General features: G+C 43.0%; 1 protein-coding gene across 1 annotated transcript in view; it reads right to left on the reverse strand.

Annotated features, from left to right (window-relative positions):
* Positions 1 to 22,036, reverse strand: part of GABRB2 (gamma-aminobutyric acid type A receptor subunit beta2) — a 491,244-nt gene that overhangs the window by 152,113 nt on the left and 317,095 nt on the right. The gene's annotated exons all lie outside the window — the stretch shown is intronic.

Here is a 22,036-nt window from a genome sequence, read left to right on the forward strand (position 1 = left end):
AGCAAAATAACACTTTGTATTATTTTATCACAGTAACACAGGAAAAGCAAAAACCTATGGGAGTGATTATTATATTGAGAGCAAAGTCAACTGGTCAACGCATACATGTTCTATCAAACAGGTCAACGTGATACAAACCTAACTCTCATTACGTGAAGAGCCGAAGTAAAACCTAGAAGACACCGCTATGATGAATAGTTTACATGAAATAATTAAAGTTGGAGATATTTGCTCAGATATCTCTATATAACAGACACATTAATTAAAACCTTATTAAATAGTGCTTGGCGAGACAAATTGCTACATAACTGACCGAAAACATTCCTAGTCCAAATAAGACATCTCAAAATATAATTAGGTTAATTTCCGTACAGGACCTCATATGAAGATTGTTTTCTATCTCTGACATCAAAATATTGACCGCATTGCACTGCAGTTATTATTTCAAATCTGGATATATCATTTAGGAAAAACACAGTTTTTGGAATATAGTTGGTCAGTGCCTAAAGCATAAATGTACTTTTATAAGTTTTAAATGTCTCAAAGATGCAGCAGAATGTCAGGTGCTGAGAGATCAATTTTTGATAACTGAAAGCAGGAGAAGTGATCAGCCATGCAATGAAAAATGACTCCGTAAACTTTCCAAAAAGCTCATCTTTTAGCAATCGGTGGGGTCTCAGTCCCCAGATAAAAGCAAATCAAAACTATCTCTGACAAATCCAAGAGAACTAATTAAAAACCTGGAAGGATCCAAGATATGCCAACAATGTCCACACTTAAAGGGTCCCACACTCTATTACTTCTGTTTACTTGTTTTAATGTGGCAGAAACTCCATTCTGGCTGTTCTTATCGACAAAAAGCAAAATGTGATGAAAAGAAGACAAAGCACAACACAACATGACATTGTAGGACCTAAAACGCACAAAAAAGACCAGTATGCCAAATTTAGGATAACGGGGCACAGATGTAAAGGTTTGAAAGACTGGTATACGCCCCTACCCCTTTAAGCACGTCCTGGTTCTTAACCCCTTCATGACCCAGCCTATTTTGACCTTAACCCCTTCAAGTCGCGGCCCTTTTTCGTTTTTGCGTTTTCATTTTTCACTCCCCTCCTTCCCAGAGCCATAACTTTTTTATTTTTCCGTCAATATGGTCATGTGAGGGCTTATTTTTTGCGGGATGAGTTGTACTTTTGAACGACACCATTGGTTTTACCATGTCTTTTACTAGAAAACGGGAAAAAAATTCCAAGTTCGGTGAAATTGCAAAAAAAGTGCAATCCCACACTTGTTTTTTGTTTGGCTTTTTTGCTAGGTTCATTAAATGCTAAAACTAACCTGCCATTATGATTCTCTAGGTCATTACGTGTTCATAGACATCTAACATGTCTAGGTTATTTTTTATCCAAGTGGTGAAAAAAAATTCAAATCTTTGCTTAAAAAAAAAAAAGTGCCATTTTCCGATACCCTAAGCGTCTCCATTTTTCGTGATCTGGGGTCGGGTGAGGGCTTATTTTTTTGCGTACCGAGCTGACGTTTTTAATAATACCATTTCGGTGCAGATACGTTCTTTTGATCGCCCGTTATTGCATTTTAATGCAATGTCACGGCGACCAAAAAAACGTAATTCTGGCGTTTCTGATTTTTTTTCTCGCTACACTGTTTAGCGATCAGGTTAATGCTTATTTTTATTGATAGATCGGGCGATTCTGAATGCGGCGATACCAAATACGTGTATTTTTTTTTTTAATTGTTTTATTTAGGATGGGGCGAAAGGGGGGTGATTTAAACTTTTCTATTTTTTATATTTTTTTCATATTTTTAAAAACATTTTTTTTTACTTGTGCCATGCTTCAATAGCCTCCATGGGAGGCTAGAAGCTGGCATAGCCTGATCAGCTCTGCTACATAGCAGCGATCATCAGATCGCTGCTATGTAGCTGAAATGCAGGTGTGCTGTGAGCGCCGACCACAGGGGAGCGCTCACAGCAGGCCAGCATCAGTAACCATATAGGTCTCAAGGACCTCTATGGTTACCTTCCTGATTCGGCCGAAAGCGTCGGTTAAATGCCGCTGTCTGCGTTTGACAGTGGCATTTAACAGGTTAATAGCGGCGGGTGAATAGCGATTTCACCCGCCGCTATTGCGCGCACATGTCAGCTGTACAAAACAGCTGACATGTCGCGACTTTGATGTGGGCTCACTGCAGTAATAGTTCGGCGCATGTCGTGAATGGGTTAAAGACCTGGCCATTTTTTGCAATTCTGACCAGTGTCCCTTTTTGAGGTAATAACTCAGGAACGCTTCAACGAATCCTAGCGATTCTGAGACTGTTTTTTCGTGACATATTGGGCTTCATGGCAGTGGTAAATTTAGGTCGATAAGTTTTGCGTTGATTTGTGAAAAAAATGGAAATTTGGCTAAAATTTTGAAAATTTTGCAATTTTTAAATTTTGAATTTTTATTCTGTTAAACGAGAGAGTTATGTGACACAAAATAGTTAATAAATAACATTTCCCACATGTCTACTTTACATCAGCACAATTTTGGAAACAAATTTTTCTTTTGCTAGGAAGTTATAAGGGTTAAAATTTGCCCAGCGATTTCTCATTTTTACAACAAAATTTACAAAACCATTTTTTTAGGGACCACCTCACATTTGAAGTCATTTTGAGGGGTCTATATGGCAGAAAATACCCAAAAGTGACACCATTCTAAAAACTGCTTCCCTCAAGGTACTCAAAACCACATTCAAGAAGTTTATTAACCCTTCAAGTGTTTCACAGCAGCAGAAGCAACATGGAAGGAAAAAATGAACATTTGACCTTTTAGTCACAAAAATGATGTTTTAGCAACAATTTTTTTATTTTCCCAAGGGTAAAAAGAGAAACTGGACACCAAAAGTTATTGTACAATTTGTCCTGAGTACGTCGATACCCCATAAGTGGGGGGGAACCACTGTTTGGGTGCACGACAGGGCTTGGAAGGGAAGGAACGCCATTTGACTTTTTCAATGAAAAATTGACTCCAATCTTTAGCAGACACCATGTCGCGTTTGGAGAGCCCCTGATGTGCCTAAACAGTAGAAATCCCCCACAAGTGATCCCATTTTGGAAACTAGACCCCCCCAAGGAACTTTTCTAGTTATATGGTGAGCACATTGAACCCCCAAGTGCTTCATAGAAGTTTACAACGCAGAGCCGTGAACATAAAAAATAATTTTTCTTTCCTCAAAAATTATGTTCTAGCAAGCAATTTTTTATTTTTTACAAGGGTAACAGGAGAAATTGGACCGCAATTGTTGTTGCCCAGTTTCTCCTGAGTACACTGATACTCCATATGTGGGGGTAAACCACTGTTTGGGCAAACGACGGGGCTCAGAAGGGAAGTAGTGACTTTTGAAATGCAGACTTTGATGGAATAGCCTGCGGGCGTCACGTTGCGTTTGCAGAGCCCCTGAGGTGCCTAAACAGTAGAAACCCCCCACCATTCACCCCATTTTGGAAACTAGACCCCCCAAGGAACTTATCTAGATATGTGTTGAGCACTTTGAACCCCCAAGTGCTTCACAGAACTTTACAACGCAGAGCCGTGAAAATAAAAAATCATTTTTCTTTCCTTAAAAATGATGTTTTAGCAAGCAATTTTTATTTTTACAGGAGAAATTGGACCTCAATAATTGTTGCCCAGTTTGTCCTGAGTATGCTGGTACCCCATATGTGGGGGTAAACCACTGTTTGGGTGCACATCGGGGCTCGAAAGGGAGGGAGCACTATTTGACTTTTTGAATGCAAGATTGACTGGAATCAATGGTGGCACCGTGTTGCGTTTGGAGACCCCTGATGTGCCTAAACAGTGGAAACCCCTCAATTCTAACTCCAACACTAACCCCAACACACCCCTAACCCTAATCCCAACTCTAGCCATAACCCTAATCACACCCCTAACCCCAACAAACCCCTAACCCTAATCCCAAACCTAATCATAACCTTAATCCCAACCCTAACCCCAACACACCCTTAACCCTAACCATAACTCTAACCACAGTCTAATCTTAACCCTATTTCCATCCCTAGCCCTAATTCCAACCCTAACTCTAATTCCAACCCTAACCCTAAGGCTATGTGCCCACGTTGTAGATTCGTGTGAGATTTTTCCGCACCATTTTTGAAAAATACGCAGGTAAAAGGCACTGCGTTTTACCTGCGGATTTACCGCTGATTTCCAGTGTTTTTTGTGTGGATTTCACCTGCGGATTCCTATTGAGGAACAGATGTAAAACGCTGCTGAATCCGCACAAAGAATTGACATGCTACGAAAAATACAACACAGCATTTCCGCACGGTATTTTCCGCACCATGGGCACAGCGGATTTGGTTTTCCATTGGTTTACATGGTACTGTAAACCTGATGGAAAACTGCTATGAATCCGCTGCGGATCCACAGCCAAATCCGCACCGTGTGCACAAAGCCTAATTCTAAACCTAACCCTAGTTCTAACTCTAATTCTAGCCGTAACCCTAACCCTAACCCTAGTGGGGCAAAAAAAATATATATATATTTTCTTTATTTTATTATTGTCCCTACCTATAGGGGTGATAAAGGAGGGGTTTATTTATTATTTTTTTTTTATTTTGATCGCTGTGATAGAACCTATCACAGCGATCAAAATGTACCTGTAACAAATCTGCCGGCCGGCAGATTCGGCGGGCGCACTGCGCATGTGCCTGCCATTTTGAAAGATGGCGGCACCCATGGAACAGAAGGACGGACACCGGGAGGGACACAGGAGGTCGGTAAGTATGAGGGGAGGGGATCGGGCAGCGGGGGGGAGATCGGACTGCGGGGGGAGCCAACAGGAGGACGGAGGGGAGCGGAGGACAGCAAATAACAGGACGGAGGAAAGCAGATCGGTGGCGGTGGCGGGGGTCAGATCACGATCTCCAGCCATGGCTGATACTATTGCAGCATCGGCCATGGCTGGATTGTAATATTTCACCAATTTTTAATGGTGAAATATTACTATCGCTCTGATTGAAAGTGAAAATGAAACGTCACTTACAACAGCCAATCAGCGCGATCGTAGCCATGGGGGGACAAAGCCACCCCCACCTGGGCTCAAGTACAACTTCCCCTGTCCCAGCAGGTTGGGTGAAATTACAGTTAACCCTTTCACCCGGCCTGCAGGAGCGCGATCCGACCATGATGCATATGCTGCGTCAAAGGTCGGATTGGCACAGGTTTTCATGACGCATACGCTGCGTCAAAGGTCGGGAAGAGGTTATTGTAGTGAGAGTGTGACCATACTATGTAAATATGCTCTCAATCTGCTATGTACATAGCGCTTTCCAACCGTTTGCTGCTATATGAATGTTTTGTTATACTATGTATTGTTTCTCCATAGTTGTCTAGGGATAGTGTAGCACCTAAGTTAGTCCACTAGATGGGGACATATTAGTGTACATAGTTCACATAGGAGTCTACTGTGGGTAAGCCAGGAGCATTTCCTGATCATAGTCATGCCCACAGAACTTGAGTGGGTTTTAGAGCCCGAGCTACCCAGTAGCTCCGCAACATTCAAGGCAAGGAACCCAGCCAAACAGGGCCCAGAGGGCCAGAAGTACAGCTTTAGCAGCAGTGTGACAGCAGTGGTGGAGCGGAGCTTACAGCAGTGGTCACAACAGTATGGGGATGCAGGTGGCTCTATAATGTGGCAGCTTACTGCATGGGCAGATGCCCTCAGATCCGGTGCAAAATGGACGAGGGCCCGTAGTGAAGGCGGTAGGAGGAGATTCAGAGAAAGTGGAGAAAGAGGACTGTTTGTAACCCTATGCTGAAGTTTCAGCAAATAAGGATGTGCTGTGAAGAGGAAAAAGTAAAGTTCTATGTTTTAAGTTACAAGTGGACTGTGTCTCTGTGCGCAAATGTATGGAGAAGGCCTGCAGCAACTCAGAGGAGAACTTGAAGGTGCAGAGAGCAGAGAGGCAAGTACACTGACAAAAGGGCGGTCTTTGTATGTGAAGGGAGACCAGGGCGCGCAAGATCCGAAATTCTCATCCACGACTATGGCACTGGCGCTCCCTCACACCTGGCTTAGTCGGCAGTATTCAGCAGCCTTGCGAAGCAGAGATGCCATGAAGAAGATATTGAAACCCTGGATGTGACTATTTAAACTTTGGACTTGGACACTCTGTTTGTGACTAAGATGGCGGCCTTGCAGATGACGGATGATGGCGCCAATAAGGAGAATGACAACTATGATTACACCCTTTGTGGGTGTGACAATGCAGAGATGGTGCAAAATTCTGTCTTTCACAATGTCCCTCACCCTACCCATGGAGGGAGAAAAAGAAGACCTCGCCATAGGCTGCTAGGAAATGGGTGAAGCGGCTGGAATTGACCCCATCTTGGAACGGGCAGGGCACACAAGAAAACCCTGCATGCTGGGGCGCAGTGCCATTACGAGACCAGGCACTGGAAGCTATGGAGCACTCCTGCACTTGCTATTGCAGAGGCATAGGCTGCGTAGAGTGGAAATGGCGGCATGAAGAGGAGAGTACCCGACAAGGAATAGAGGTGGACGAATCCTGGACTCACCGGTTTCCAGTGCTTTCCCCTGAGCAGAACAAACGGCTGCCGGAGCTGGAACATCACTGGGAACCAGAGTCTCTTCTTGCGGAGCCAGGGCTTCGACGTCTTCCAGAGCAGGAACCTCTTCGCCAGGATCTGGAACAGATTCATCGGGAGCTGGAGGCCGGCGGACCGGAAACAGTGACCACCCCGGAGGAACCTACGCTGGAAGTGATGGCCGAGCTGGGACTTCAGCCTCGGGAGATGGACTGCGCAGCCACAGACACGGAGGAATCCAAAGGGCGCAGGATGGGCACACACAGGCTGCTGAGACTGGAAGTGGTGAGAACGCCTCGACCCTTGATCCTGGAGGGCTGGTCTTTGCCTCAGTTCCTCGTCCCCAAAGACCAGTCTTTCCCACAGTTTCATAGTCCGGGAAGCAAGCTATAGTATAGCGATTCGGGACCTCGTGACTTGTCGCACAACTACTGTGCTATGGAGGCCAGATCCACCATCAGTGCCGGCACAGCATTGGGTGCATCATGTTTCCATCAGGCTGTGGAGGGTCCATTTCCATCTCCAAGCCAGTCCACCTGGATTGCAGGTGTGATTAAAAGAAAGAAGCAGCAGGAGGAGATCTGGGCAGAGCTGCACGACCAATTAATCTCTTTTGTCTCCCTGAGTGGAGTATACACTGTCTCAAATAGAGTTTTATGTGTGAATGGTCAGGGACGACCATTGAAAAAGGAAGGGGAATATAAGAGGTTACAAAGACTGGTATAAACCCCTACCCCTTTAAGCATGTCCTGGTTCTTAATGTAGTGAGAATGTAACCATACTATGTAAATGAGCTCTTAATCTGCTATGTACATAGTGTTTTCCAACCGTTTGCTGCTATATGAATGTTTTGTAATACTATGTGTTGTTTCTCCATAGTTGTCTAGGGACAGTGTAGTATCTAAGTAAGTCCACTAGATAGGGACATATTAGTGTACATAGTTCACTAATATGTGACGACATAGTGAGGACTTCCTTGGTCTAGCTACCACAGATGAAATGACTTGACAATGGACAAGGGCAGTACAAATCTTTAAGTGCATATCATATTGTTTATGAGATAAGCATTTAAAAGGGTTGGCCACTACTCGAACAACCCCTTCTCAATTCCTATGTTTGCCCTCAGCAAAATAATAACACTTATACTCACCTCCAGTACTGGAGTGCTTTGAGCAGTGTTGGCACTGGTTCTGCCACACGCAATCCCTGTGGCCAATCTGCGCTAGATTTGTCTCTCACATATCACATACATCTGGAAGAAGTAAGAAAGTAGCAGCATAATTTGAGGTTGTCCCTGGTACAACCAGTGCCGACACTGCAGGATCCGTACTCACTGAAGGTGAGTATAAGCATTGTTATATTACAAGGGGAAAACCGGAGGATTAAGAAAGGGTTATCCAATGAATGGCTAGGTGGCTAAAGCTATGTAAAATTATATGTTACTTGAAGACAACATCTTTTTTAGTCACTATGGCTACTACACTCTATATAAATGAATCAATAATATTTTTAGAGAGCCGCTGTCACTAGGTTTAGAGGCAGACACCCTATTTCCAATGATGTGTTATTTACAGGGCTTTTTATGTAGTCTTGATAGCACATTTTTTCTCTACTATAGCTCCTGCTAAGTAGTCCTTGATATTCATGAGCTACAACCATCCCTGCCCAACTCCATTAATTGGCAGCCTTCTACTTATGTGCTAGGCCGAAAACTGTCAATCAATGATACGGATAAGGAGGATTTGCTGATAATCTGCACTGCTTTTATCCCATATAATAAATCTAAATCCAGACCAAAAGTACATGCGTTTTTTTTCTTTATTTAGTCAATGCGTTTCAAAGTACTGCAGACTTCTTCATCAGGATAAGAATGGTCTTTCTTGCCCTGATGAAAAAGTCTGTAGTACTTCGAAACTCATTGGCTAAAGAATAACCACATGTACTATCTGTCTGGATTTGGATTTATTTTATATGGGATAAAAGCATTATCCGCAAATCCTCCTTTTCTGTGTTTTCCCGATCTGATGTCTCATTGGACTTGCACCAGCTGGATGTATAAGGGATTGAAATGTTGTGTATACACAACTAAATCAGATTAATATAACATTATTTAAATACATTTATCTCTCTTGGAAAAAAACCCTATTGCGCTGTCTTTTTCCTCTTAGTTTTAATCAATCAATGACATTGACAGAGTTCGGCTACTGTATGGGGCTATCGCCATGCGTCGGCCCGACGTACCGGCGCAAACTGCGAAAAAAATGAACAACGGGGCAGCGGATGTAGTTTTACAATGCATCCGCTGCCCCATTGTAAGGTCTGGGGAGGAAGGGGCGGAGTTCTTGCCGCGCATGCGCCATCGGAAATGGCGGACTCGACGCGCAAAAAAAGTTACATGCAACGTTTTTTGTGCCGATGGTTCGCCAAAAAAAGATGCATCCGTCGCACGACGGATACGACGTGTGGTGATACGTCGCAATGCGTCGCTAATGCAAGTCTATGGAGAAAAAACGCATCCTGCGGGCAACTTTGCAGGATGCGTTTTTTCTCCAAAACGACGCATTGCGACGTCCGTCACACGACGCTAGTGTGAAAGTAGGCTTACGGTCCATTTACATGGACAAACTAGTGGCACAAAACAAACGTCGACTGGTAAATTTTTACAGATCGGCAGGCATGTAAATGGCTGTTTATACTTTAGACTAAAGTAAACAATGTGCAGTGAACGATCTATAGCAGATCCCTGTGTGCCTAGATTGCCATAATTCTCTGAAGTGAGTCCTGTTTACATAAAAAGATGCACCGCCAAGAACAATGGTTCTTTTCTGTCCTTTGAAAGAGATTATTTTACCCAGTGAATGACAGTTTTAATTGTTTATCGGTTGATCATCAGCCTGTTTATGTGGCAAGATAATCATGCAACAAACATTTTTTGACGAATGCTTGTTCAGTAAAAGCAGCTTTTGGCAGAGCTTATCATTGAGATCAGCAGAGTGGCAGCAGATAAGTCAGTAATTTTATCAAAACTACAGCAATAAGTCCAGTAAGTGACACCGTAGTTGACTCAGTCTCTGCCCATATTTTATGCTATCGTCAGATTGAAGGGTGGAACGATGACAACATATTATATTTAAAATAATTAGTAAATTATAATATCCATTTCTCCACTTGCCATAGTGAATGAGTTTATAGCAAACCTGTCAGCATTATTTTGCTAAGTAAACTACAGATATTGTTAGGTTGGCAGTGTTAAAATGATACCTGGGGTGAAGAAATCCGTCTTGTGGTTCTTGTTTAATCAGTGTTACAATGTTCCTCATCATAGAGACAGAGTGTTTGTGCTTTGGGGCAGCCTGTGGGCATGTCTTTCCTTGATTTTTGTGGCTGAGGCAGGAAGATAAGACTCTGCCTATAGTCCGCCCCGGGACATGGGCATTTCATTAACTGAAAACTTCTTACACTGATTACACAATAACCACAAGACGGATTTCTTCACCCAGGAATAATTTTAATCAGTTTAACACTGCCAACCTGACAATGTCTGTAGTCTTTGCAAAATCCTGCTGTCAGGTTCGTTTTATAAAGAAAATATACATTCAAGCATGTCGCAATATTTTTCTCAGTCCGATCTAAGCTGAGAAATAAATTGCATACGAGCAGGAACTCATAGAGTAAAGGCCCCTTCACATTAAGCGACGCTGCAGCGATACCGACAACGATCCGGATCGCTGCAGCGTCGCTGTTTGGTCGCTGGAGAGCTGTCACACAGACCGCTCTCCAGCGACCAACGATGCCGGTAACCAGGGTAAACATCGGGTAACTAAGCGCAGGGCCGCGCTTAGTAACCCGATGTTTACCCTGGTTACCATGCTAAAAGTAAAAAAAAACAAACACTACATACTTACCTACAGCCGTCTGTCCTCCAGCGCTGCGCAATCAGCGACTTGGATTCCATGACAGACAGAGGCTATGACCAATGAATATCCGTGACAGACAGAAGGACAGACAGACAGAAAGACGGAAGTGACCCTTAGACAATTATATAGTAGATAAATTGTTATGTGGATATTATTTCTAATGGACCAGATTCTTCGCTGTATTGCATTTTTAGTTATGTTTTAACTTATGTGTGTTGTATCAACAAAAGCCTCTTTTTGCATTTTCGTACATATGACGTGGTGTGCAGTATTACAGTGGTGCTTTTTCTATATTACACAATTTGGCATTTACCATTGTTTGCACCCCGTTTTGACTTTGATTTATAATCATGTTATGGTAGTGCGCCAGGTGCCTTTCTTGTCTGTACAGTTGTCACATTTTCGTCTACCCCTTTGGTAGGCTTTCCATATCAGGCTGCACATGTCCTATTTTGTACCCTTACTTATTGTGGTTTATTGCTTGTAGACCACAATGGTATCAGGCATGTGGTCGCTTTTTGACTGGTAGCAAGGCAGAGGGACAGCTCACTTTGTGCCCTTTGTGTTTTTTTTCCCCATATCTTTCATGATATTGTGTTCTCTGATTCTTAAGGTACCGTCACACATAACGATATCGTTAACGATATCGTTGCTTTTTGTGACGTAGCAACGGTATCGTTAAGGAAATTGTTATGTGTGACAGCGACCAACGATCAGGCCCCTGCTGGGAGATCGTTGGTCGCTGAGGAAAGTCCAGAACTTTATTTCGTCGCTGGACTTCCCGCTGACATCGCTGGATCGGCGTGTGTGACACCGATCCAGCGATGTCTTCACTGGTAACCAGGGTAAACATCGGGTTACTAAGCGCAGGGCCGCGCTTAGTAACCCGATGTTTACCCTGGTTACCAGCGTAAACGTTAAAAAAACAAACACTACATACTTACCTTCAGCTGTCTGTCCCGGCGCTGTGCTTCTCTGCACTCCTCCTGCATCCTGTGTCAGCGCCAGCCAGCCGGAAAGCACAGCGGTGACATCACCGCTCTGCTTTCTGGCTGACCGGCGCTGACAGTGCAGAGGAAAGCAGAGCGCCGGAAGACAGACACGGAATGTAAGTATGTAGTGTTTGTTTTTTTAACGTTTATGCTGGTAACCAGGGTAAACATCGGGTTACTAAGCACGGCCCTGCGCTTAGTAACCCGATGTTTACCCTGGTTACCGGGGACCTCGGGATCGTTGGTCGCTGGAGAGCTGTCTGTGTGACAGCTCTCCAGCGACCAAACAGCAACGCTGCAGTGATCGACATCGTTGTCGGTATCGCTGCAGCGTCGCTTAGTGTGACGGTACCTTAAGGGTCTTGTGTCTGACTGTTCAGGATACGGACTGGGATGCTCTGGAGGCCGCCTGGCAGGCCCAGTCTGCCAACATCTTCTCGTCTCAGGAAAACGTAACTCCTGACTCTGATTTCACAAGACTCTCCACTGATCTGACTGGGTATTAGGCTATGGTGGAACATCCGCAGCCTGGAGTAGTAACTCAAATCTAATATTGCGCCCCATGGCTTAAGGGTTCCAATCTATCCGGCCAGGGAGTCTTCCCCAGCATTTGACACCACATGGGAACAGGGGTTGCTGAGATGCTCAAGCATAATCATGAACATGCTATTGGAGCATGATAGGGAGCTCCTATCTGCCACTAAGGTCAGGATCAAGGACCTTGAAGCTAAATTGACAAATTTTGATGATAGCAAAGAAGTACAGCCTTCTAAAATTTGGCTCAAGGAAAACTTGGATAAATATGACCGGGACATCATGAATAAAAAGAAATCCAAATTTGCCGGGGATCGCATGGACTTTGAATCTGCCAGGGCCTTTAAATGGAGACATCAAGGTAATCAGCGACAGTGGCCACAGGCTCAAAGGACTAGAAACACAACACAGGATCTCTCCAGGGGCACTGATTAAACTTCAGGCAGTGATTTTTTATCTTCCGCGGAAATTGAGCCAGAGATCGCTCACGAAGGGGGTGTAAGCGCCGCCCAAATGCCATTACGAACAGGTTTGGGGGTCGCCGTCTGCCGGCACCGAAACAGTTCAAGAATTACCGCAAGTTTTAACATCCTCTATGGTGGTGGCTCATTCAGGAGAAGGTGAGGCTTCTAGTGACACCTTACAGGTCATCAATCTTTCCGATTACGTGCTTACTCCCACTAAATTGACGGTCCTGCAGAGGGGTTTAATGTTTTTCCCCATGCACTCTGTTGATAAATTCACTTTGATAAAGGATTTATACTTATTTTGCAGGCATTTTGTCCTATGGGTGCTACACAACAAGCCCCAGGCAGTCCATGATTTGGACCAATCTGACCAGCAGGTCTTGCAGGACTTGATTCAGCTTCTTCAAGAAAATGAACCTACCATAGGTAAGCACCAATTTCCCCACAAAAATAAATATTGTGTGGCCCCCCCTTTTACCCTTGTACCGGCTATTAGGGTGTTCTTTGAACTGGTTAAAAAGGATATCATGTCTATGTCCCTATGGCCTTTGGCACCAGGTAATTTAAGTAGGGAAGAAAAACGGGCTCTTTACAGTTTGAAAAACAATGAGGCCTTCCTTATCAAGGAGGCCGATAAAGGGGGTAACGTGGTCCTGTGGCCACATGCCCTCTATTTGGAGGCACATCGACAATTGGGGAATGTAAATTTTTATAGAAACCCCCCTCGGATCCTTCAGCAGTGTTTGCCGCCCAGTTTAGAAACCTCTTGTAAGATGCCAGAGACCTGGGCATCATTAACCATGAGGAGTTTCAATTTTTGTGGGTGGAATGCCCGGTCACAGACACATTTTATATGTTGCCCAAGGTGCACAAAAGTCTCCTTAGGCCTCTGGGTCAGTAGATTGTGGCCTGTATTGGTAGCCTCTGTGAGAAGGCTTGCATATTCGTTGATTATTTTTTGCAGCCTTTGGTCAAAAATCTGGCCTCTTTCGTGAGGGATTCCTCACATTTTATTAGGATTTGCCGGGGTCTTACATTACCATCGGAGGCCTTACTAGTTACCTGTGACGTTGAATCACTGTACTCAAACATCAGCCATGAGGATGGCATTACCATGGTGTTGTATTTTTTGGACATGGTAGGGCAGTCCGATATGATGCATGATTCCCTGGTGGTAGATTTGCTGGATTTTATTCTCAGGCACAATTATTTTATGTTTGACTGAACATACTACTTGCAGACCTCCGGAGTGGCTATGGGGGCCAGATGTGCCCCAGCCCTCGAAAATATTTTTTAAGATGGTGGGAGGCTACGATGGTCTATCCATTGTTGGCCTTCAAAGACAGCATTTGCCATTGGTCGAGATATATAGATGACGTGTTCTTTATCTGGACAGGTACTATGGAGGATTGTTGTAGGTTCATTGAATCTTTAAATGTCAACACGCATAATATTTTACTTACCAACTCCATCTCGCCTTCTATAGTGACCTTTTTGGATCTGCAAGTGTTGTTTGACAATGGCTCTATCTCTGCAAAATTGTTTCAGAAGCCAACTGCTACCAACAGCTTGTTGGACTACAGGAGCTTCCACACATTACACACTAGGAATGGTGTTCCAACTGGCCAATTTTTGAGGGTGCAAAGAAATTGCACCGCAGATGTGGATTTTCGGATTGAGGCACGGAATTTAACGGATCGTTTTAAGGAAAGACATTATCCACATAGGAGCATCTCCACGGCCTTCCGGTGGGCACGTATCCATACACAGGAATCACTCATGGACACCCGTACCAAGGTACGTGATGATAAACCCAGATTTATTACCAGCTTTAATGATAACTGGGGGAACATCAGGGCCATTTTGCAAAGACACTGGGGGATCCTTACAAAGGATTTGAACACTTCCACGGTTGTAGGGGAATGACCCATACTCACGGCCAGGAGGGCTCCAAACTTTGGGGACCTCCTGACCAGGAGTCATTATAGGAGGGAGCAAATCAGAACCAACCGGAGAACCAGGCTTAGGGGCTCTTTGCCTGTGGTGGCTGTAGCATCTGCGCCCACATGGTGGCCACTAGAGATGTTTTTGTCAATCCCGCAGAAGGGAAGACACACAGGTTGCAGTCCTAATTAATTGCAAAACCACCTGCATGATTTATGCTCTTGTCCATGCCAGCTGGTGTTTGTAGGCCAAACTTCGCAGGAATTGAGGCGGGGGGTCCAAAAACATTTTTCCACCATCAATTTGGCCTGTAACCTGTCCAAGGGCAGAGCGCTTACTCCTGTAGCTGCCCACTGAATACACAGGTGGTGGGGCTGGAACACATCCAGTTATCTAACAGGGGTGGTCCATATAAACCTAGCCTACTGCGTGCTGAATCCCGATGGATTTTTAACCTTTGTTCTGTTGCCCCAGCAGGTTTTAATGAGGAGCTCTTTTTTACAGGATTTCTAGGATGAGATCGGTCCATCTTCACCACAATGGCTTCAATGACTCCCATGGGTTTCCACTGGAATTGGATGGTTCCTGTTTCATCATTGAACTACAATTGAAGACTTTGGGTACCAGCCTTTGCTTCGCCTGGGATTGGGAGTTTTGGACCTCATTTGGGTTTTGTGCCTACATTTTCGCTTCTCCTCATAGGGTCTGATTTTCGGTGTGGCTCCTACTTACAATAACTTTGTATATGTGTTTTGTATATACACCATCATGTATTTGCTTTTTGTAATTCATTTGGACATCCTGGCTCATGGGATTTCTCCCTGGTGTAGGGTTAGGGCCTTTTTGGCTCATGGGGCATTTTTTCTTAATTAGGCTGGTCCAGCACCAGGTCTGGTCGCTCTGTGACTATATAAACTATTCCCATTCCCTCACATTCGGGATTTCCTGTTTTATCAGGGTTTCGCGTCCATTCTTGGGACTATAGCCTAGTATTCATTGTTTTATAGGCAGGGCTTTCGGGAAAAGTGCATGCATTATTTAATTGGGTCTTTAGTCGGGGACCCGCTACACATAGGGGGGTCTCTGTAGCAATTGTTGGCAAATATTTAACTGTATAAATATGGGATTATGTCTGGTGCACCAAATTTAATAAAGATATATTTTTTGATACACTACTCATATATGTTCATTATGACTTTTCATGTGTTTTTGGGTGCCTGATGACTGATGTATGAATGTACCCCCGGGGGTTGTCTGTGGTCTGTTTGTTATTGGATGCATGCCATTGCTGGCACCTTAACACAATGTTTTGTCCATATTATATTCTTAATTCTAGCTCCGGCATCACCGGCACTATATTCCTGCACTTGGTTACTTTTTGTGCCATAGAAGTAGCCCCCTCCACGCTCCCTGCCTATACTTCTATATATTTATATAAGTACATTGGTGTGCTTATGCATACATGTGCAGGAGTGTCCTCTCCTTCATTTGTCACACAACCCTCCCTTTTTTTTTCTTTTTTTGCCACCTCCTGCTCAGGTGCAGCTTGTTATTCATCCTGCTACCAGGTTCACTTACAGGGACCTATTTAAACAGAGGCCAGCAGGTACACCACACTCCCACTGATGAAGCCTTATCTGGAGGGCGATACGCGTGGGGCCTTGTTCCTAGGTCCGACCACCTAGTTCATGGGGAGACCTGCCCCTGCCAATATCTACAAACGGGTAATCTATACTTTATTCTGATCTCTAGGGTTTCTGCTTCCTGGGCCTTTTTGTTTATTCACACACGTTTCCCGGCCAGGGGCTGTTCAGCCCTGGGAATGTTTGTGCTCCATTCCTCCTTTTGTAGGATATATACATTTTTGTTGGAGTCATACTTTAGTTACGGGTCATTACGCTCAGATTAGCAGTCCCATGAGCCAGTAGCTGTATAGGCTATGTTTAGGCATTATATTATGTATGAATTGTTATGTGGATATTATTTCTAATGGACCGGGTTCTTTGCTGTGTTGCATTTTTAGTTATGTTTTAACTTATGTGTGTTGTATCAATCAAAGCCTCTTTTTGCATTTTTGTACATATGACGTGGTGTGCAGTATTACAGTGGTGCTTTTTCTATATTATACAATTTGGAAAATAATGTATAGCTCATCTTGGATTAAAGATAATTTGTGGAAAGCCATTCTGTATGATTTATTTAATACTAAATAATCCCCCATAATACAATGACTTCAGAGACACAACAGAATCATCTTAAAATATCTTTCCGCTCATATTGACTCTTACACACTAAGGAATCAGTTGAGCTAACCTTCAGCAACACAACCTTCAATCCTGACTTGTATTCCAACAAATCTTCTTCTATTATATCACAGATAAGTTTAAAATGAGTTAAAGACTATGCAACGACTATGAAAATGGAAATTAAAAGAATATTCTCATGACAAATATATATTGCATATTCTTACAAAAATGCCGGCTATGTGGCATGTCCTCCTTGTGAGAAAGCAGTTTAGGAGTTTACAAAACTGCAGTCATTCATTTCTCCATTACCAATGGACTAATGGACTATAATGGAGAAATATTCACATACACAGTCATCGATCCTTTGCTTTTCCTGTTGACTATGCACATTAGTAACTATTGGAAAAAGCTGGCAAATACAGTATAGCAAAATTGGGCATTGGGGCAAAGAAAGGACACACTTAGATTTCAACATGTCATTGTGTCCCTATGCAATAAACATACAGGCCCAACTAAGATCCCAAGGGTATCGTTTCTCCTTGTGGAGAGTCACATGTTAAGTATGCTGAGATGAGGAGACTGGGAAATACGCAATTTGTCTCTTCAGAGAGGTAGTGGACTAGAACTCTAGTGCCACCTTTAGCAATCCTAAAAGTCAATGTCGACCCTTTAACAAGCCTTGTCATATAATGTAGGATAAAAGCCAAAAGCAGAATCTCAATTTACATACACTGTGTTTTGGGGTACTGCCCCTCATCAGTGCAAAGTTTGAGATCGGTTTGGCTGTGTGAGTAGTGATCAGCGAGTATGCTCGTTACTCGAGTTTTCCGAGCATGCTCGGGTGTTCTCCGAGTATCTTGGGCGTGCTCGTAGATTATGTTTGTGTCGCTGCTGCATGATTTGCAGCTGTTAGACAACCTGAACACATGCAGGGATTGTCTGCTTGTTAGGGAATCCCTACAAGTATTCAGGCTGTCTAGCAGCCGCAAATCCTGCAGCTGCGGCGACCCAAACAATCTACGAGCACACCAAAAATACTCGGAGAACACCCGAGCATGCTCCGAAAACTCGAGTAACGAGCATACTCGCTCATCACTATGTGAGAGGCATCTGACCGGGATCCAAGTGGTAACGTTTCTCCTTGTGGAGAGTGACATGTTAAGCATGCCGAGATGAGGAGACTTTTAAGCCACAATACTCCTCTGGGCAGCTGAGAAAGCTTATTTATGGGTCAGGCAATAGCTCGCATTTGTAAGTGATCAACATTAGCATAGAAGAAATAACATTAGCAATCATAAAAATGTGCAAAGTTGCCAGCAAGATACATCACTGATTTCTAATAAATATTTTATAATACATTTTTAAATGTTTTTAATCGGTTAATATTAATTGTAAACATCTTAATTGGCGTTCATAGACCATCATATGTACAATTAACGAGCTGGAAATAAAAAATCTAATTATGCAAATGGTCAATATCAAAACACACAGTCTCAAGCACATAAACATAAACATACAGTAAAAAATGTGGAAATCCATGATAACCTAGCAGTAAATATTTATTCCATATTCTTTAATCTTCATTAAAGAATCCATGATGATCTGTAAAGTCAACAATAACCTGCATTCCTTTAAAAAAAAAACAAAAAAAACATAGAATTAAAACCAGCGCTCACTAATTTACAAGATGAAAACTGATTAACTGTGCATAAATTACTTTGATGACTACTCCATTATTTAGACTGCGTGCTATCAAACTGCATGTTAATGCTGCATTAAAAATGCTAACACTACTGAGTGAATCCATTATAAAAATTGTAGCAGGTGTTATAAGCATTGGAAGCTTCACACCAAGAAAAGTCATTTTGCTTAGAAGGTTCTTAGAAAAATGATTCATTTATCGCTATTTTACCGGATAATACCTTACGGGAAGATTTTTAAAGTGAATCTGTCATTACACACAATGCAATCCCAATTGTTCTTCATTGGCTGTAGACATTGTATACAAGATGCGGTGCTGACATTTTGTGTCCATCTTACTAATTATGATTTATGAGATTTCCTTCTCATTGCTGAATATGTACATTATTCTTTTCCATACTCTATTTGCTGAGGAGGCTTTTTCTGATGTTGAACATGAGACATCCCGATATCTCCTCCACGCTCATCCACCTCTGCTCTACATTGTGTGCCATTTTACAAAAGATTAAGACACTGAAGTAACATTCCCCTCCTCCCACATCTTTCTGGTTCTATGTAACATTTCATTCTACACTGAATTACTGGTAATATCTCTGAATATTTAGAGTAGGTAGTGTGCTTCTTTAGCCTCAGTCTCAGTGGCTAATTAGAGCTCCCAAGGCACTCTGGGCATTTTCTTTGAAAGCCCACCTTACCTTATCCCTTGGATATTTAGCATTTGCTGTTTTTTTTTGTTTTGTTTTTAGCAGTTGGATAAAATCATTAACCCCTTTTCTGACCTCAGACGGGATAGTATGTCCGAGGTCAGAACCGCCGCTTTGATGCGGGCTCCGGCGGTGAGCCCGCATCAAAGCCGGGACATGTCAGCTGTTTTGAACAGCTGACATGTGCCCGCAATAGCGGCGGGTGAAATTGCGATTCACCCGCCGCTATTAAGTAGTTAAATGCCGCTGTCAAACGCTGACAGCGGCATCTAACCGTCGCTTCCGGCCATCGGGCTGGAAATTAGTGCATCGACGACCCCGTCACATGATTGGGGGTCAGCGATGCGTCTGCAAAGTAACCATAGAGGTCCTTGAGACCTCTATGGTTACTGATGCCGGTTTGCTGTGAGTGCCACCCTGTGGTCGGCGCTCATAGCAAGCCTGCAATTCAGCTACATATCAGCGATCTGATGATTGCTGCTATGTAGCTGAGCCGATTGAGTTGTGCCAGCTTCTAGCCTGCCTTGAAGGCTATTGAAGCATGGCAAAAGTAAGAAAAAAAAGTTACAAAAAATGTGAAAAAAATAAAAAAAAAATATAAAAGTTTAAATCACCCCCCTTTCGCCCCATTCAAAATAAAACAATAAAAAAATGAAACCTCCACATATTTTGTATCATCGCTTTCAGAATCACCTGCTCCATCAATAAAAAAAGCATTAACCTGATCGCTAAACAGCGTAGCAAGAAAAAAATTAGAAACGCCAGAATTACGTTTTTTGGTCGCCACAACATTGCATTAAAACGGAAAATGGCACAATTCTTTTTTTTTTAGCAAAGTTTGGAATTTTTTTTTACCACTTAGATAAAAGAGAACCTAGAGATATTTGGTGTCTTTGAACTCACAATGACCTGGAGAATCATAATATCAGGTCAGTTTTAGCATTTAGTGAACCTAGTAAAAAAGCCAAGCAAAAAACAAGTGTGGGATTGCACTTTTTTTGCAATTTCACCGCACTAGGAATTTTTTTCCCTTTTTCTAGTACACAACATGGTAAAACCAATGATGTAGTTCAAAAGTACAACTCGTTTCTCAAAAAATAAGCCCTCACATGGCCATATTGATGGAAAAAAAATAGTTATGGCTCTGGGAATGAGAGGAGCGAAAAACGAACACGGAAAAACGGAAAATCCCAAGGTCATGAAGGGGTTGAAGAGAACCTGACAGGTGACACATGCTGGTCAAACCACGGGCAGCATGTTCCAGGCACTATCTGTATGATCTCAGCCAGGAATATTTGACTTGGAAATGCTTTAGCATTTCAGAGAAGAACATACTTTAAGAGTAGTCGGGGACTGAGTCACACAGTCAGGAATACATTTCAAAAACCTGACCGGCACATCCAAACATAGACTCAGTGTGAACAGGTGCTGAACCTAGAGTCGCCAACTCGTATATAGTTAAGTAAATAAGGCAGCACACTGCAGCGCTAGAACATACAAACTTGAAAAATGAAATTTGAACTGCATTACTGCACTAGAAATATGAAAAATGAGAGCGTTTAGCGCATAAAAATGGCCAATTTTATGTGTACCTGGTGGCCCCTTTACGGTATCTCTCTTATACCAGGTCCTACACTTGCCTTACCTCTTTGAGAATAAACGTCTCCATCTGAATGGGTACATGTGAAACCTCTTCATAGACTAAAATTCTCTCTCTCTGTGGAGGGGTATTGGACCTGCTGTAATTAAAACACCTGTAGCTAGGAGGCGGAGTGCACGATCAGAAGGCTAGAGAATACATTTCAAAAACCTGACCGGCACATCCAAACATAGACTCAGTGTGAACAGGTGCTGAACCTAGAGTCGCCAACTCGTATATAGTTAAGTAAATAAGGCAGCACACTGCAGCGCTAGAACATACAAACTTGAAAAATGAAATTTGAACTGCATTACTGCACTAGAAATATGAAAAATGAGAGCGTTTAGCACATAAAAATGGCCAATTTTATGTGTACCTGGTGGCCCCTTTACGGTATCTCTCTGATACCAGGTCCTACACTTGCCTTACCTCGCTGAGAATAAACGTCTCCATCTGAATGGGTACATGTGAAACCTCTTCATAGACTAAAATTCTCTCTCTCTGTGGAGGGGTATTGGACCTGCTGTAATTAAAACACCTGTGGCTAGGAGGCGGAGTGCACTATCAGAAGGCTAGAGAATACATTTCAAAAACCTGACCGACACATCCAAACATAGACTCAGTGTGAACAGGTGCTGAACCTAGAGTCGCCAACTCGTATATAGTTAAGTAAATAAGGCAGCACACTGCAGCGCTAGAACATACAAACTTGAAAAATGAAATTTGAACTGCATTACTGCACTAGAAATATGAAAAATGAGAGCGTTTAGCGCATAAAAATGGCCAATTTTATGTGTACCTGGTAGCCTCTTTACGGCATCTCTCTTATACCAGGTCCTACACTTGCCTTACCTCGCTCAGAATAAACGTCTCCATCTGAATGGGTACATGTGAAACCTCTTCATAGACTAAAATTCTCTCTCTCTGTGGAGGGGTATTGGACCTGCTGTAATTAAAACACCTGTGGCTAGGAGGCGGAGTGCACGATCAGAAGGCTAGAGAATACATTTCAAAAACCTGACCGGCACATCCAAACATAGACTCAGTGTGAACAGGTGCTGAACCTAGTGTCACCAACTCGTATATAGTTAAGTAAATAAGGCAGCACACTGCAGCGCTAGAACATACAAACTTGAAAAATGAAATTTGAACTGCATTACTGCACTAGAAATATGAAAAATGAGAGCGTTTAGCGCATAAAAATGGCCAATTTTATGTGTACCTGGTAGCCCCTTTACGGCATCTCTCTTATACCAGGTTCTACAC

Source organism: Ranitomeya imitator, chromosome 4 (genome assembly GCF_032444005.1).
Source record: "Ranitomeya imitator isolate aRanImi1 chromosome 4, aRanImi1.pri, whole genome shotgun sequence".
Classification (NCBI taxonomy): domain Eukaryota; kingdom Metazoa; phylum Chordata; class Amphibia; order Anura; family Dendrobatidae; genus Ranitomeya; species Ranitomeya imitator.